This window comes from Cucumis melo, chromosome 7 (assembly GCF_025177605.1).
Source record: "Cucumis melo cultivar AY chromosome 7, USDA_Cmelo_AY_1.0, whole genome shotgun sequence".
NCBI classification, from domain to species: Eukaryota; Viridiplantae; Streptophyta; class Magnoliopsida; order Cucurbitales; family Cucurbitaceae; genus Cucumis; species Cucumis melo.
Genome location: NC_066863.1, coordinates 13066459 through 13083740, shown reverse-complemented (window position 1 = coordinate 13083740; position 17282 = coordinate 13066459).

Here is a 17282-nt window from a genome sequence, read left to right as displayed (position 1 = left end):
TCAAAGTTAGTTGAGGCAACCATACATGCTGAAAAATGTTTGGCTGAGGGAGATGAAGAGAAAATGTTGAAGGAAGAGAAGTCAAGTCCACGAATGGACAGAGCAAAGGAGAAAGGAGGTAGCAAAGAAGTAGATGAGTGGGCTAAGTCTTGCTTTAGCCAAAGATTGCATTGGTTCGACAGTCGGAGGCCAAAATGTCAAGAGTGTGGGAAGAAACACGCATGGACTTGTAGACACAAGATCATTTGTTTTAAATGTGGCAAGCTGGACATTACCAAAATGAATGTCATGAAGGAACCACAGTTGAATTTTGAAGACGAAATTCCAAAAAGGATGAAGTAGTTATGAGGCCCAGACCTGAAATAGGGAGTCCTATTGAAGAAGAGAGGTGCCAAGGAGTGGGATGATACTTCTAAAATGAAAGGAATGGTTATTCTAAAGATAAAGTTCAAAGGAAGGAAGGAAGTTGCGTTGGAAAGAAGGCGATGGAGAAAGAGTGTCACAACAAAGGAGTTTATCATAAGGAAAGTTAGGTGTTTCGATAAAGTAATGCAAGACAAAGCCAGAAAGGAAGTAGGTGATTATGGTTTGTCATGAGAAAGGGAATGCGAGGAAGGAAAAGGTAAGAAAAAGAGTTTGACTTCCCTGAGAAGGAGTAGGTGAGGAAGAGTTTGGTTTCTCAAGGGGATAAGGTTTGCATCTTGAGGAAGAGTTTGGTTTCTCAAGGGGTTAAGCTTATGTGTCAAGTTTGAATTTGATTGCATGGTGCAGCAAGAGGGTAAGGTGACACGTGTAAAGTGATAATTCAGAACTGGCAAGTAAAGAAAATAACATGTTCAAAGGATTAGTATAAATAGGGGTGGAAGCCCTAAGTGAAGTGATGTTATTTGAAGGTTTTGCCAAAAGAGTGCTAAGAGTTGAGCTATATTGAGGAAGTACTAGGCGATGAGAGGGGTTCGAGAAAGAAAAGGATCAGGCATTTGCATGAGTGACCTTTTTAAACTAAACAATCTTGCATGAGTGACCTTTTCTAAGTTAAACACTCCTATGTAGGTGATTTGTAAACTAAACGTTTTGTAATGTTTTATTAATAGATTCCTTCTAAGTCTAAGTTATTCATAACACGTTCTATATATCTCTGCATTATTATGATTGTTGTTGTTGTTATTTAAAAAGAGAAACTATTGCTTTCTATGTGCTGATTGTTTTCCATGACAGTTATTTGGTGTCATAAAAGGGTATATGATTATTTAATATAATTTATTAAAATAAAAAAAACCCAATTTTATTAAAAAAAACCAATAAAATCCCTAATTTTTCTCTCCATTCACAACCCCACAGCGACTGGCCGTCTTCCCATTCTTCCGCCAACGCAAAGCCGACCGACCACGACTGACCACGACTACAAGCTTCATTCTTTCGCAGACGCAAAGCCGACGACGAGGAGTTAGGGCTTCCGATTCTTCCGCAGACGCAAAGCCGGCAACGCGAGATTGGGTTCCGATTCATCCGGAGACGAAGCGGCCCGACGCCGCTAGTAGTCTTCCCTTCTTTTGCGGACGCCAAGCCGTCGGCGGCCTATTCTTCTACGGACGCGAAGCCGGCGACGCCCGATTCTTCCACGGACGCCAAGCCCAGTCTTCCGTCGAGCCCGACCAGCCCAATCTGCCGATACCCGACCAACCCAATCTACCGACGCCCCACCAGCCCAATCCACCGACGCCGACCAGCCCAATCCGTCGAAGCCCATACCCAAGTTTTAATACTCTTTACTGTTACTCTTTCTTATTTTCTTTATTAAAAGAAAATTGTCACATATATATATATATATAAATCCCATTTATTAAATTAAATAGACCATGTCTGATAATCTTGAGGGGTTGTTTGATAATTATTTATTACTTGTTTAATTATTATATAAATTTAACTACTAATTGTTTTATTATTTAGTTTTGTTATTTAAAATTTGTGTTTATTTTTGGTAAGAAAAATGCTTAAATACATTTAGGGTTTTATATTTTATTGAATTATCAAATTTGCCACATAAAAAGTTGTTTTTAGTTCTATTGTAAAATATTTTGTTTTTTTATAAGAGTGATGAGAAGATTGATGCATCTAAGTATTACCCTTTTCACAATTTCTTATTTTCATATTTTTCATATTTCTTATGTTAAGTATTTGATAATTTTAGCTAGTTTCTAAAAGGAGAATTAATTTTTTTAGTTTTTAATTTTAAAATATTTATAAAATATAGATAACAAAAACAAACTATTGATGATAAAAGTACTATATATAATATATTCATAGAGTTAAGACATCTACGTTTAAGGTACAAAATTGAGTTTCGGTCATTAATAATGTATGGTATAGTTCTATTTTATATATGATTACATAAAAAACTGTGCTACAAAGTGCACAACTTCCAAATAGCTTATCTGGGGATCATTAAATTTGATTTAAAAGCAAAGGATAAAGATTTCCACTTTGTCAAATTGCCCCTTTTGCTACTCTTGGATATTTAGGCATAATGATTAGTTGTTTCCTTTTGTTATTAGTCTAATCCACAAAAAGCTAATGAGAAAAAAGAAACTTGTTCCATCATATATATCCACTCAAAAGGGAAAGTGACAACCATGTAAATTGATGTCTTTTATTTTTAGAAAGTACTCAATTCACATAAAAGAAAAAGGAAATGATCATATTGTTATATTGTTGCTTTAATAGCCAATATCTTCCTAAGTTATTATATGTATTTATGATAATTTTGGTTGAGTGTTTGTCTTTTTTACTATGTTCATTAAATTGAGAATGAGATAGGCCAAACTCTATAAACAATTAGACTTTTGACAATTTCCATATATTATACACATTTAGGTATATTATTATTTCTTTTCATTTTAGAGCGGATTTTCTAGATGTTAAGTGATTAGTATTTCATTAAAAATTGACATATTATTATTAGTTGTTGGAGTTGTAGGTAGAGTAGATACAATTCAATTGGTGGTAACATTAATAACCTCTTTTATAAGTCCTAATTTTAGCCACAAGAATTATTTAACTAATAAAATTATAGTACAATGTTGTAGTGAGGATCAATCTGGAATTGTTGTGACACGTTAACATAATTACCGACACAATAATTTAATCTTGAAATTGCACGTTATAATGTTTCTATAAACTAATTGATATGATTTAGTAATAATAATAAAAATTAACCTTCTTCGTATGAGGTTTTTGGAGAAACATGTTTCGTAGAACTGAATTTGTGTGTTACGTTAATTTGATATGATATAGTTCAATCTCTAGTATTTGATCCTAGTTCTAGTTTTCTCTCGAATGAATGTATGCGCTTGCGCTTGATTTAAAAAGATGGAGTGCTAGATGATTTTGAAGTTGAAGTCTTGAAAGGTTGTTTGAATCTTTAGGATTTGAGCTTCAAGGAATAGTTCAGCCTTCAGGAATAGTTTAGTCTTCAGGAATTAGAGTCTTTTGATTGTTGCAATAATTCTCTTTAGGCTCTTTGGAGTGTAAAATTTATGAACCCTCCAAATGGTGGAGAACTCTTCTATATTATAAATTTCTCTAGTGAGTATTGTGGGTTTGGTTGATTCATGAATGTAAGACCGTGAATCACCTCACAAGCTTTGCATTGAGACTAGATGCGGTAAGAGTTGTCAGGCTGGAAGTGTTTCTTGCGATTTGACGTGTGATGTGTTTCAAACAAGCGTTGAGAAAATTTATGTGTTTTGGTAGTTAACGACCATAGAGTTCTTAGCAAATAAGTACATGACCACTACAACAGAAGGGGGTACTCCCGACGCCAAAAATGTTGGTAAAAATGAAAAATACGTCGGAAAAGCATATCCCGATGCACATAACGGCGTCGGGAAGAACGTCGGGAGAAAGGCATCGGGAGAAAGGCGTCCGGAGAAAGGCATCGGGAGAGGCTTTCCGAACGTCGTGTTGGTACGACGTCGGGAAAGCCTCTCCCGACGCAAATATATGTGCCGGCAAAGGTGGCGTCGGGAATACCTCTTTCCCGACGCACCTTATGTCGACGCACCTTGCGGCGTCGGGGAATTCCTCTTTTCCGACGTTTTTTTCGACTTTTCTTTGCATCGGGTATTCCTTTTTATATATATATTTTAATATTTTATTTCTATTTTTTTCCTTAAAATATTTTGCTCAAACATTTACAACGATGTTCGGATTGCTCAAATATTTTTCCCGACGTTTTGGATTAAATTAAAACAAATTGAATATAAATTAAAATAAATTAAGAAATATACAAACACAAATTAAAAAAAAAGAATTAAAATTAATAATACGAATAAATTTACTACAAAAAATATAGTTCTCATAATAGAAAAAACACAAACATAAGAAAAAGTCTCCCAACGAGATGCATATGCGCGTCATTCTACACCTTCGGTCCTAAAAATGATATAAAAATAACTAAGTTTAGTACATAATCATATATTGCAAAAACTTAAGAATAATAGAGACATATACGTACCGCAGAGCTAGGGATCATGTGGTGGTCGCTGTTGTGCACGAGTTAATTCTTCTATCATCTTTTTCATGCTTTCCACTTGTGAAGCTAATGCTTGGTGATTTCTATCTTGTACTTCAATCCGTTCCAAAGCTTCATGAAGTTTAGCTTGTAATTCAATCTCTTTTTCTGTTGATTGCGGACAAGATGTTGACGAACTGCTTGCACTCGCCGTTCTGCGGGCCTTCGGCTTGGGTCCCCAACCAAGGCCTTTTGAGTAGCCTAGTCGTCTACCCAACACCTGATCGCATATCTCATCCTCAGAGAGTGGCTGACTATCCTCTAGGGTAGGCTGGGATTGGAATTCCAGCATTTGATTCTGCAACAAATTTAAAAACTATGTTAGGTAACGCACAAAAATATATAATGAAAGTAGATAATTAATAAGGGCATAACTTACATGCGCATCCTCGGCGCCCTGCGACACAAATGTCCCAGCTCAAACGTGTGTTTCCCGAAACAATTCCACACGATCAACTGGCTCCCCTTTTCTCTCAGCGAGCTCAAACTGTAGTTGTAGAAACGACTTGGACCCGCTAATATGATTGTAAGGCTGCTTCTTTCTAGCAGCCTTGTTCATCCGTGATTGCTCCTCCATTAAAACAACTATATTGTTTATTTATATTGTTTATTTCTTATACATATTAAAACTTGTTATTATAATTAATCATGACAAATACCTGGAATGCACGACTGATATAGTGGTCGCAGAGGAAGTGCCAATCCTCATCACGTCCAACCAATGCGTTTGGTGAGTTGGCACGAGCCTCCTCCGGGTCGCTGTACTTTTTGAAATGTCTGTGACAGTCGAACCGAAACTCTTTAAAGGTCGTGAGCATCTGATGCTCAACAAACCTATTCATTGCTTGATCATTGAAATCAATCACAAACAATCGCTACACATTACAAACATAACACATTAGATTGGTTAAAGTTAAATATGTTTCAGATGAAATTATATATAAATGTGTAGTGCATTTAATTACCTGGAGGTCGCCCTTGACGACCTCAATGTATTCTCTCCCAACGTCTGCCCACTTAAGATAGCGGACGAGAAATGTCTTTCGCACGCACACGCCTATCGCCTGGCTGAAGCAAACGACGTGTGGAGAAATAGGCTTCTTCGCTCCAAGGGCAATAGTCATCGGAATGCACCCATTTATTGCAACGTGGCGTTCTAACTCCAAGAGTCAAAACTACGCACGTCTCCTAGGAGTCGGAGTCACTTGTTGAGAAGAAGACCCTGCTTAATAAATCGATAATAACATATAAAGTTAGAAAAAAGAACACGAAATAATTGTAAGTTAAAATGAAGAAAATTCTTATACTCACCCGTATTGTTGCACACAGATGACGACCCTCCCGCGATGTTATCTAAATCGTCCTCAAACTGGAGGAACATATCGTCCGTCTCCATAAAATTTGATCGTCGATATGACATAATGGCTGTAGACATAGAAAACAAACATTCAATAAACAAATACGAACACATAGCTAGAATCAAAATATATAAACTAGATATAAATATGTGGGTACGTGGTTTAATTTGTCACTATAATTCGTCATCGCTTGCATGTGACAAGTGTTCATCCACATCGTCGATGAAGTCATCAGTGACATGACACACAATCGGTCTTTCAATGATTGTGGGATCAACGTCATTTCTGCATAGAGTGTCATCCTCGATGTGGTCATCCACTTGATGGCTTACAACAACTTCTAGTATATTAATATGGTCATTCTGAACATCCTCCACTTTTGGCACGTCCCATATACGCTTATTTTGGATGACTTGCACAACTTTCCAATTGATACCATTTTTTGGATCATCTACGTAAAAAACTTAATGTGCTTGAGTTGCAAGAATTACAGGTTCCTCAGTGTACCAAAAACAGGATTTGTTGAGAGATTTGTACCTTACTTCAACGTGTGTTCTTTGACTTTTGTTTACGTCGGTGTCATACCACCGACACTTAAATAGCCATACATTTCTTCCCAACGATATTGTACGTGCAACACTTCATCCAAAACACCGTAGAAATTATTGTCGCTAGTGCATCGCTTTTACCAATGATCATTATTCCACTGTTTTGAGTAGTACGTCGGGAATCAAGTTCAATAGTGTGAAATCTCACACCACCTACGATGCATCCATTGTAACAACGAACGTCAAAGGATTGTCCCATCGCTAGTGAGAAGAAATCATCAGATAAGTTTGCAGACTCACGCAATTCTAACACCTGAAATGAATGTGACAATCATTATAGGTTTCTCACGTGCTTAAATACGTTAGTTCGTACATGTCACACTTAAAATTTGTTATATACCTGTACTTGAAACCATTCAGGGAATGTCCATTCATGTATTTTATACAAATCCATAGAATTTTGAGCATGTCGACGTTGGAGCCTCAAATGTTTCCTAATAGGGATGAGTTTAATTTTTGTAAGAACAATATATAACAAATATTTAAAAATTACGAAGATGAGGAATATGCTTACTTGCGATACTTCGATATTTCGTCAGTATTATTCAGTATGTACCAATGGAAGAGACGTTTCTCTTCCTGCGATATAGCACGAACACTTGATGCACCTAAGGGTCGTACTTTCTGCTTGAAAATTTCAAAGTCACCAATTTGTTGGGTTTTATGTCCTAAAACTCGTAGATTGTAAATATAATCAATTGACCATCATTAATAAAGTATTTTATTATTATAATTTCAATAACTGTTATTGATTATATTATTAGTTTTGTCTTAATAACCTAAATCCAATAAACTAGCATCCTAAGCTGTTTGATGAGTCTTGAATAGTATGTAGAGACATACGAGGATCAATGTTCAAGATCAGCATAAAGGGTCTATAGTATAGGGTTAAGGTTGGGTACCTTATCCTGTTAACACTATGGATACGACTCACTTTGTATTTGATACAAACATATTGATCCAATGCGTTCATGTATGCGACATGCGAGTGAGGGTATCCTATGCAATGAGTTTGCATAAGACTGGACCACGAAATAGTAATCACTAGATGTAACTCCGTTAACTAGTTGGATTTCTATTTCATTAGGATGACCTAGGTGACTTAGTCTTAATTCTGAGTGTATTATGAACTCCTGTTTGCGAGGGATTGTCCTTTGATTTGTACAAGTGAGAGTGGCGAAATTGCCGACTCAATATGCTTATCATTTTGGGGACAAAACCGAGTGGGGAGCTGGAAACATAATCACACAAGATGGAATTCACTCATTTCCACCTTTAGGGAAGTGTTCCCTTAAATGGTGTCTCCGAGACTTGAACAAAGGGCCCTACCCTCTCTATGGCACGAGAGGGGTTTCTGTTTAGTGGTTGGACCATAAACAGGTTGTTCATTAGAGGAGCACTTGTATTTAAGAACTAGAAGTAACCCACGAGTAAACGGTAATTTGACCTAACTGGTGTTACGAACACTTTGTGAAGGACTAACTTATTGGTATTAGTCTATATCCGTGGACACAGAAATATATCTACAGTGAGAAAAGTTCAGCTGTGAGTCTTTAGTGGAGTATACACACAGTTAACGAATATTGATTAATGTTCTTAATGTGTTTAGCTAATTAATCTCATATCGTTGTAGCTTCTGATCTATAGGTCCATTAGATCCCCTTCCTAGCTCATAAAGAGTAATGAGATTTATTTATATTGGTTGTAATTTGAAATGTTCAAATTTACTTTGGGAATTAATATAATGTATATTGATACATTTATAATATAAAGTTTATATTTTAATTAGACTTTATTATATAAATTTAATTTTGGATATGATTCAAAATTAAATTACAAAAGAATAAAATATTTGAATGAGTTCAAATATTAGTTTAATGTGAATTAGATTCATATTAAAACTATAGATTAAAATTTAATGTGTATGTGATACATATTAAAACTCTAGGTTATGAGAGAAATTTATATTTGAATATGATTCAAATTTTGGATTAAATTAAATATAAGATATTTAATTTAGAAATTAATTAATTGGAGAATTAATTAATAGTTTAGTTTAATTTTGTTTAATTAAATTTTATTTAATTAAATTAATTAAATTAAAACTATAGGTTATGTGAGAGATATTCATTTAAATATGATTTAAATGAAATATTAATTAAATATGATATAATTAATTAATTAATTTAATTAATTAATCAATTTATTTATTTATTTAATATAATTAATTAATTAATTTAATATATATTAATTTAATATTTATTTATTTAATATAATTAATTAATTAATTTAATATATATTAATTTAATATTTATTTATTTAATATAATTAATTAATTAATTTAATATATATTAATTTAATATTTATTTATTAAATTAATAAGGAACATGGGTGGTTTTTCCACGTTCCCATTTATCCTCTCTAACTTCTCTCTTTTTCCGACTGAAGAAGAGAGAATTTTTTACGTAACGAAAATCAGAGGGTTGAATTCTGCATTTTTTTGAATTGCTCTCTCGTTCTCTCAGAACAATATTTTCTCTCTAAAGAAAATTCTCTTATTCCAATTTTGGTTCCTACAAACCATTTCAATCAGAGAATACGAAGGTTTCCAAGTGGTGGTGCCCAAATTGGTGATTGGTAGATTTAGAGTCGTCAACGAGCGTAAGTTTTCTTCTCTGTATTTATTGGTGATTGGTAGATTTAAAGTCGTCAAAAGCATGATTAACCATAAAAATAGTTTTGTATTTTTTGCCAATGTATTGGTAATTTTAAGGTTCCAATTAAAACTGGGTCTCTGTAATTATTCCGCTGCAAAAGGATTTTCATCCCTTCATAATTACCTCGTCCTCTACAATGGTATCATCATTTCGCTCATCTCTTGTGAATCGAGTCTCTATACCACGTAGGTAACGTGAACAAAAGGTTCTTGATTCATTCATGACATAGGTTTCTGCAATTGACCCCTAAGGACGTGCTTTGTTTCTAACATACCGCTTAACGTGCTTAGACTTCTTTCAATCGGATAGATCCAATTGTAAGAAACCAGACCAGTAATCTTCGTTTCATATGGTAAGTGAACGGCAAGGTTTACCATAACGCTAAAAAAGGCAGGTGAAAATATTCTTTCCAACTTACAAAGTATGATTACGATATCTGCTTGCAATCTGTCTAGATCGCTTACTCTTATCGTTCTGATGCACAAGTCACGAAAAAAATTACATAATTCGGTTATAGCAGTGTATACGTTCTTCGGTAAGAATGCTCGAATACCAATTGGTAGCAGTCGATGTAATAAAACATGACAATCATGAGTGTTTTTCATGCACACATCTCGATATATTGGAAACAAATCCATCGGGAAACTTAATGATTTCATAAACTTGCAAAACTCTACTCGTTCACTTCTAGTCAACGTGTAGCTCGCATGTGGCTTCACCAATCGGTTACCCACTTCTACAAGATGTAAATCCTTTCTTATCTTTAGATCTTGTAAGTCCAACCGAGCATTCGTGGTATCCTTCGTTTTTCCTTCGATATTCAATAACGTACCAACCAAATTGTCACAAACATTCTTCTCAATGTGCATTACATCAAGTTTATGACGTAACAGTAGTCTCGACCAGTAAGGAAGATCGAAAAAATACTTTCTTCGTCCAATTAAGAGGTCTCTTTCTTTTCTTATCCTGTATTGAAGGATGTTTACTCATAACTGGAAACTCCAACTGATCTAGTTGTTCTAATATTTCATGCCCATTCATCACCAGTGGAGGAGCCTTATGCTCTACCTTTCTATCGTGTAGCCTACTTCTACGCCACACGTGATTCTGTGGAAAATAACGTCTATGTCCCATGAAAGATATTCTACCTCGTATCCCCGAAGGACGATCTATCACCCATGCATATAGGAAATGCCTGATACGCCTTCGTACTCCACCTTGATAGGTCACCATACGCCGGAAAGTCATTAATCATCCACAACAAGGCTGCGTATAGCTGAAAGAACTGACATGTAAGAGAGTCATACGTACGCACCCCAAAAGTCCATAACTCTTTCAATTCCTCAATCAATGGTTGGAGATACACATCAATTTCCCTACCAGGAGATTTAGGACCGGATATGAGTAGTGACATAAAGAAATTTGTCTCTTTCATGCATTTCCATGGTGGCAAATTGTAAAGAAGTAACACAACAGGCCACATACTGTACGAGGTACTCATTTGACCAAATGGGTTAAACCCATCTGAAGCCAGGCCCAAACGCACGTTCCGTGAATCAGAAGCAAAATCAGAAAATTCAGAATCAAAGTGCTTCCACCCCTCCGCATCAGCTGGATGTCTCAAGACATCATCTGTTTCAACACGTTTATCCCTATGCCATCTCATGTCAGCAGATCCTTCCTGCGATACAAACAAGCGCTGTAATCTAGGTACCAAAGGAAAGTGGCATAATACCTTATGTGGAATTTTATTCCCTCTATTATGATTAACCTTGTACCTAGCCTCGCCACATGTAGGACAATGTTGCAAATCAGCAAACTCTTTCTAATACAATACACAGTCATACTTGCACGCGTGAATAGTCTCGTATCCCAAGCCCAAGTCACGAAGTTTTCGTTTTGCTTCATAAAATGAACTAGGAATAGTACTACTACACATTGGAAATGTTGGTCTTAAGAGTTCTAACAACATGTCGAACGACTTGTTACTCCAACCATTTATAACTTTCACATGCATCTACTTAACCAAAAAGTTCAACGACGAAAATTCAGAACAACCGGGGTACAACTCATTACGTGCTTGATTCAATAAGTTCTGAAATATATTATTTGTTCTATTTTCATCTATATCTACCCCAACTTTTATCAGCATTTCATCTTCCAAACGAAATTCCTCTATTTCCTCTTCATGTTCAATAGGGGCTTGTAAATCATTTAGCATACCAAAGATATCACCTTCTTCATTAAATTGCCTACTACTAGTTCCTTCATTAAAAGGATTACTACTAGTGCCTTCCTCAAAATTTTCTGTACCTCTAGAGCTTAATGACTCTCCATGATACACCCATTCTGTGTAGTAGGGGGATATTCCAATAGTCAGTAGATGTCGTTCGACACCCTCTAATGAGCTCCAATTTTAATTCAAACATCTCTTGCATGGACACCTTAATCGTCCGTAGACATCAACATGAAACTTGACAAATTCTAAAAATTGGGTCACTCCATGTCGATACTCAAGGGAGAACTTATTTCTAAGTTTCATCTAACCCTTATCCATCGTTTAAGTCCCTAAAACATAAATAGGTTTGATTAGAAATATATCTCTCTCACTCTCTCACATCCATAACTTACTCCCCTGAATTTTCACTATTTTTCAATAACTAACTTCAAACTATAGAGGCTACCATAACTGCAGGATAGCCAACACAACCTAATTATTAAAAAAAATACTTCAAAATCTTCGCATCCTAGAAACCCCTCCAAACTACAGAGGCTACCATAACTGCAGGATAGCCAACACAACCTAATTATTAACAACAAAATACTTCAAAATCTTTGCATCCTAGAAACCCCTCCAAACTACAGAGGCTACCATAACTTCAAGATAGCCAACACAACCTAATTATTAACATCAAAATACTTCAAGCTACCACCCCTTGAAACTAGCAAATTCAAAGCCATCCCAAACATAAACAAATTCAAAACAAAAAAGCTACCATAACTGCAAGATAGCCATCTTAAATCAACAATAAAAATATTCAACACAAACAGGCTACCATAACTGCAGGATAAACAAAACAAATGTCTTAACACACATATTACATTTTCAATTCAAAACATAAACCCCCCTTCAAATTTGAATGTAACCATAACCCCCTCATTCAAATTTGAATTCAACCATAACCCCCTACAAATTTGAATGCAACCATAACTCCCCCCCATAAAAATTTAATTTTCAATTTAACTTAAACCCCCTCCCCCTAATTCAATTTTCAATTTAACTATAAATACCCCCCCCCCCCCCAAAAATTCAATTTAACTATTAACCCCCCTCCCCCTCTAATTTCAATTTTCAATTCAACTGTAAACCCCCCTCCCAATTCAATTTTAAATTTAATTAAATTTTCAATTTATCTATAAACCCCCCTCCCCCTAATTCAATTTTCAATTTAACTATAACCCCCCTCCCCCCCAATTCAATTTTCAATTTAACTATAAACTCCCTCCTCAATTCAATTTTCGATTTAACTATAAATAACCCTAAACCATTCAAATTTCAATTTAACTATATTAACCCTCCCAATTCAATTTTGAAATTAACTATAAACATAAACCCTAAACCCTTCAAATTTAAATTCAACCACAAATTACACACATTCTATACAAAAAATACATTTAACATACAAAAATCTATTCCAAAAGAAAATCCTAAAACAATTTTCCTAAAAAAACCCTAAAACATAACTTTAAACTAAACAAATTTTAATTTTCCACTTACCTAGCAGACGGCGGCGGAACGGCAGCGAGGGACGGCGGTGAAATGATGACGAAACGGTTCAATCTCCTCTCGGCTTCGACGATCTCTTCCTCTCTTTTTTCCTCTCGATTTCAGTTCTATAAAATACAGAACTGAAATGATTAAAAAGGAGATTTCCTGATGCAGTGTCGCGACGTCAGGAAATCCCAAAAAGGCATTGGGAAAAAGGGAATTCCCGACGCTCATTAAACGATTTTCCCGATGCCACACAGTGCGTCAGGAAAACCCCTATTCCCGACGCCGTTCCCGATGCACTGTGCACGACATCAAGAAAAATGTATTTTTTAAATTAATTTGGCCTTTTCCCGGCGCTGCGTGGCCGATGCCTGTTTGATGCATCGGGAAAAAGTTTTTCTTGACGCCTCTCCCGATGCAATCTCGATAGCGTCGAGAATACCCTTTTTCCCAGCGTTCCTTATGCCGACATCTTTTTTGGCTTCAGGAATGCTCTGTTTTCTTGTAGTGGACGTTGGACTTGGTTGAGATTTGTTGTTGGGTTTTGAATGTACGAGTGATGTAGATTTATCCTTTTAATAATTCTATCGCAAACTTTTCTTTGTGGGATAAGAATATCCCTACATGATGGGGTACGCGACTACTAATATGCCTATCATCTGCATAATAATAAATTTGTTGATGTGTCATTGAGGTTCTATGTCTTTGATTACGCTACGCGATAAGACATGATCATCACATGCAATATGGTCGCTATGTCTCTAGGCGAGGATCGTGCAATAAAAGCTACACATCCTTTCCATGCGTAACTACTTAATCTGCATTAAGTACAAGTTTTCCTCTCGCTTACTCAAGTGTAAGCGTAGAGAGAGATTTCCTGGATAACCTAGGGTTAAACACAGGGAATTTCTACCAAACTTAGTGATAACAATTACTTCTAACCTCAGGCAGTATACATATCGATATAGTATGATGTATTAGTGTATGTGTGTATTAATTCTAGCTACTATTTACACTAGAGATTTTATAGAAGGTAACATGGAGTGACATAATGATGAAAAGTGAACTAACTTGTATTAAAGAAATGTGAAGGAAGGACTCCGTGTTATAGGCAATTAAGCCATGAGACGGTTCTTGATGGGATAGACATCACTTAACCATCTTTTAATTAAGGTGACCTACCTCTTGAATCTAAAACAATACACTTGCTCGCCTCTCGGGATGTAAATGATAAAGATAGATTAGGCGATAGCTATCTAGATTTCCTTGTTTATGAAAGTCACATTGTCTCTCTATTAAGGTGGACAACCTCTCGGCCAAGATACCACACATGTTCTCCTTTCAGGACACAAATGATAAAGGTCAAACGCCAGATTGAAGTTTGTTTCCAAACTCCTTCCTGCGCGTGTTAGGCTATGTCCTTGCTACTTACTCTCTTGATCAATTGGCGACAAACCCTGGTAAAGCGATGGAGTCAAGCTCAGCTAAACCCAATGAACCTTATAAGTAAAGATCTCTTATCAAGCACTTATCATGAACTTAAGCTACTTACAACACTTCAACAAAATGAAAAGTAAAGAAATGATAGAATGACAGTAATTGATGTAGTCCTTGCATCCATGGAGATATAAAAGTCAAAACATTATAATGAAACTACAAAATGGAAAGTAAAGAAGGTGAGTCGAGTTGCATAATGCACTGTTGAGCATTTATTGGCTCTTTTACAAGTTAAGGGAATGGTTTGTGGTTTCTCTCTTTAGTCTCTCTCTAAGCTCTCACTCAGAAGTTGACTGGAAAAGAAGTAAAAAAGAGAAGAACTTCTACAAATGAGAAAGAGCTATTCTCTTTCGTCGGCTCTCAAGGAGACAGACCTCTCTGGAGCTCTCTAGGTTTTGGTTTATTTAGACTTCCTTTCTCATGGTATAGATGGAGGCTTTTATAGAATACTTTGGTGGGAAACTCCTATTCCTTATCCTCTGTAGATGTTAGTGCCAAAAGTAGCCTTGTCAAGTCATATCAACTCTGGTTACCATTCTTGTCTTCTAGCAAAACTCTATGCGTGATGACGTGGTATATCGCATAGCAATGTTAATCCCCAGGCAACTTCTTATTGGGTAGTTCTTATTGTGTGTTCCTCATGAGATTCCCTATGATTTCCTTCTTTTCTTCAATATCCTGCGATAAAACACTAAAAAGCATAGTTAATCAGGCATGTAACTTACGCAAGTTGTATTCTTTTATTGTTATAAATTTATAGTGAAAAATACGCATTTTGGTACTTTATCCTACATCCCGACTTCATTGTTTTACCTAAAAGGCCACAATAACTTGTATTTCTATATATTATCATAGCCCCAAATTTAAAACAAGTTTTTCCTCAAGCATAGCTCCATATCAATGCTTGTCCCCAAGCACAATTCCACACCCAAGACTTACCTTCCTCTTCGTATCCACTAAACTTCTCATAATGCAAGTTAATCTTACTCACCATTAGGGTTCATTCTTATCACCTAATCCCTATTATGAAAATATTTCCAAGTTCAAAATGCGACAAGTTTAAGTCTCAAAATACCTTTGCTCATTACCTAGAAAATCTTATTTTCACTTTTAGAAATGGCCAAAATTTTAAAGATTTTGGATCCTTTTGGTGAAGATAGTTTTTATTTATTTATTTGGGATTTGACAGTGAGTGGAAAATCATAGGCACTCTATGAGTTCGTTCCTCTCCTTAATTGTAACTCTTATCACCATTTTTACTTTAACTCTCAAATTTTTGTTGAAGCTTTTCTTCTTATTTTTTGTGAGAGCCAGCAATATTGGAGTTCTTATTTCAATTGAATAAAAAATATATGATTTTTTTTCAAATTTGCATTATTTTTTACTTTGTTTTAACTTTTCTTAAAATGTCTTATTTGAAACGCCTTGACAAGATCTTTCAAAAAGTTTTGAAATCTTTAGCTCGGACCTCGCACACCCCCAAATTTAGAACGCAACAAGATCTTCATTGTTGAAAAGTGAATGATAAGATTTATCGTAGAAAAATCTTACAAAAGAGGTTTGAGGTAAAACTTGCTCATCTAGTGAACTTTCTAAAAATATTTTCTAAGTAGGTTTCCTTAACAAGTTGTCTGCCTAATTAGTGACAAACTTATCTTGCACACTTATATCAATAAAGTTATCCTTGAAAGGCAAAGGAACATTAAAGTACTTAAACGCAGAAAGCTAAAACTTGCGACAAAGAAAGTGTAACGTGCAATGAATGCATCAAAACTTGTACTTGCATTGTAAAGGGTATAATTACAAGCGAATATAAATTACATAAGTATAAAACTTTAAATTTACAAAAGAAGAAGAAACACATACACGTCTAAATTTATCCTTGACGGGGTTAAGAAAGTTCTACTGTGGCACTTGGTTCTAGGCCAAATTCAATGAGGGGTTCCTTAATTTCAGACGGATATATAGATGCAGACACGAGGCTAACAATCGCTGCGTGGATATAGTTCATTAAGGTTTTGCATTGCTTATCAATCCATAGTGATGCTCTCTTGATTAAAGTGTTCAAGGCTTGAATCTAAGTTTGAGTCGCTTCATTTTGTGTTTTAAGTATGACAATCTTCGACTCTAATTTGTCAAATCAAGCTTGATGACATTGGATCATATCTTCAGATCCATCTTGCATTGGTTTACCGAAGTTGTTCTCAATGAATTTGAAGTATTCATCTGTCAGGTTTTATGTCTTAAAACTTGTAGATACTAAATATAATCCATCGACTATTATTAATAAAGTGTTATTATTATAATTTAAATAAGTGTTATTGATTATATTATTAGGTTTGTCTTAATAACCCAAATCTAATAAACTAACATCCTAAGCTATTTGATGAGTCTTGAACAGTATGTAGAGACATACAAGGATCAATGTTCATGGAAAAATGTTTACGCTGTAATGTGGATGGATATTGGAAAAGAATCTGCTCCAAGTACCTTGTTAAGAAGAAGGAAAAGGAAGGTAAATATGATTACTTGTCTAAGAAACATGTTCAGTGGAAAATAACCAAAATGCCTGGATACTTGATTCAGGAGTCACTAACCATGTTTGTTCTTCTTTACAAGAAACTAGATCCTTCAAGCATCTTGAGGAGGGTGAGATGACGCTCAAGATTAGAACAGGAGACATCATTTCAGCTCGTGCAGTGAGAGATATCAAGTTGTTTTTTAGAAATAGATTCATGTTTTTAGAAAACTTGTACA